The sequence below is a fragment of the Mandrillus leucophaeus genome, unplaced genomic scaffold (genome assembly GCF_000951045.1).
Source record: "Mandrillus leucophaeus isolate KB7577 unplaced genomic scaffold, Mleu.le_1.0 Scaffold310, whole genome shotgun sequence".
Taxonomy (NCBI): Eukaryota; Metazoa; Chordata; class Mammalia; order Primates; family Cercopithecidae; genus Mandrillus; species Mandrillus leucophaeus.
Genome location: NW_012103255.1, coordinates 1,020,437 through 1,022,676, shown reverse-complemented (window position 1 = coordinate 1,022,676; position 2,240 = coordinate 1,020,437).

Genomic DNA, 2,240 nt, shown 5'->3' with positions numbered 1-2,240 from the left:
CGGGGCCCGGGATCCCGCTCCCCACCGCCTGAAGCCGGCCCGACCCGGGAACCCGGGGCGCGCTGGGGAGTTGGGAGTTGGGTTCACCTTGGAGGCCAGAGAGACTTGGCGCCCACAAGGCAAAGGGAATGGTAAGGGGGAGGGGGGAAGAAGAACGGGAGTTTGCGGAGTCCCGGAAGGCCGCTTTCCGACGCCCGGGCGTTGCGCGCGCTTGCTCTTTAAGTACTCAGACTGCCCGGCGCGGAGCCGTCGCCATGGTGACGCGTGTCCCAGCAACCGAACTGAATGGCTGTTGCCTGGTAATGCCGGGAGTTGAGGTTTGGGGCCGCCCACCTAGCCACTCTGGTTTTCTCCAGCCTGCGAGTGGGGGGCTCCCCGCCTCCCCGGCCCGCGTTCCCGGGCGCACTGACGTCAGACGCCCCCACCCCGCCCAGCGCCCGCCCCGGGGTCTCGCCGCGCACAAAGCTGCGCCTCGGGTACCGAGCGGCGCGCGGGCGGGAACGGTGGTCTCTCGTCTGCTGATCCGATGCTCTCCAATCCCGTGCCTCGCCGAAGTGTTTTTAAAGTGCTTTCCAACCTGTGTCTTTGGGGTTGAGAACTGTTTTCCGAATACAGGCGGAACTGCTTCCGTTGGCCTAGAGCGCAGCCTGCGACTGCGGGACCCAAGTTCCACGTGCTGCCGCGGCCCGGGATAGCTTCCTCCCCTGGTGCACTGCTGCCGCACACACCTCTCGGCTCTTGCGCATTACGCACCTTACGTGTGCTTTTGCCTTCCACTACGTACCTACCTGTCCCCAATACCACTCTGCTCCCCAAAGGATAGTTCTGTCCCTAAATCCCATTCTGTCACCCCAACTACTCTCTGCGGCCCCCCCCCCCCCTTTTTGAGACGGAGTCTTGCTCTGTCGCCCAGGCTGGAGTGCAGTGGTGCGATCTCGGCTCAGAGCAACCTCTGCCTCCTGAGTTCAGGCGATTCTCCTGCCTCAGCCTCCTGAGTAGCTGGGATTACAGCGCCCGCCACCACGCTCAGCTAATTTTTGTATTTTTTAGTAGAGACGGGGTTTCACCAACTTGGCCAGGCTGGTCTTAGAACTCCTGACCTCGTGATCCACCCGCCTCGCCCTTTCAAAGTGCTGGGATTACGGGCGTGAGCCACCGCGCCCGGCCCGATCTGCCTCTTAAGTACATAACGGCCCACACAGAACGTGTCCAACTCCCCTGCCCACGTTCCAATGTCCTCTCCCACATATCTCAGTGCCCCTTCCACATACCTCAGGACCCCACCCGCTTAGCTCCATTTCCTCCAGACGCCACCACCACGCGTCCAGGAGTGCCCCCTCCTAAAGCTCCCAGAAGTCCACCATGCTGTGCGTTCCTCCCTCCCTGGCCACGGTAGTGACCCTTCTCTCCCGGGCCCTACCTCCCTCTCGCGGGCTCTCGCTGCCCCACTTAGGCAGCGCTGCCCTTACTCCTCTCCGCCAGGTCAGAAAAGCTCCTCAGCCGGCGCGGTCCAGCCCCGCAAGGCTCCTGGTGACCACTAGAGGGCGGGAGGAGCTCCTGGCCAGTGGTGGACAGTGGCAAGGAAGGACCCTAGGGTTCATCGGAGCCCAGGTTTCCTCCCTTAAGTGGAAATTTCTTCCCCCACTCCCTTCACAGGAGAATGCCAAGGAGGGAACCCAGGCTGCTGGAAAGTCCGGCTGGGGCGGGGACTGTGGGTTTCAGGGTAGAACGGCGTTTGGAACGGGACAGGGAGCGGTTAGAAGGGTGGGGCTATTCCGGGAAGTGGTGGGGGGAGGGAGCCCAAAAGTGGCACCTAGTCCACTCATCCAGCCCTCTTATTTCTTGGCCCCGCTCTGCTTCAATGGACCCAAGGAGGGCAGGGAAGTGGAGTGGGAGACCTAGGGGTGGGCTTCCTGGCCTTGCGGTACAGAACCTCAACCTAGCCGTCTTTGTTCCCCGTTCCCACCTTAGTTGTTGCCCTGGGGCTAAAACTAGAGCCCAGGGGCCCCAGGTTCCAGACTGCCCCTCCCCACTCCACCCTGGAGCCAGGGAGTGGTTGGTGAAAGGGGGAGGCCAGCTGGAGAACAAATGGGTAGTCAGGGGGTTGAGCGATTAGAGCCCTTGTAGCCTACCCAGGAATGGTAGGGGAGGAGGAGGAACAGGTAGGAGGTAGGGAAGGGGGAGGGGGCGGGGTTTTGTCACCTGTCACCTGCTCCAGCTGTGCCTAGGGCGGGCGGGCA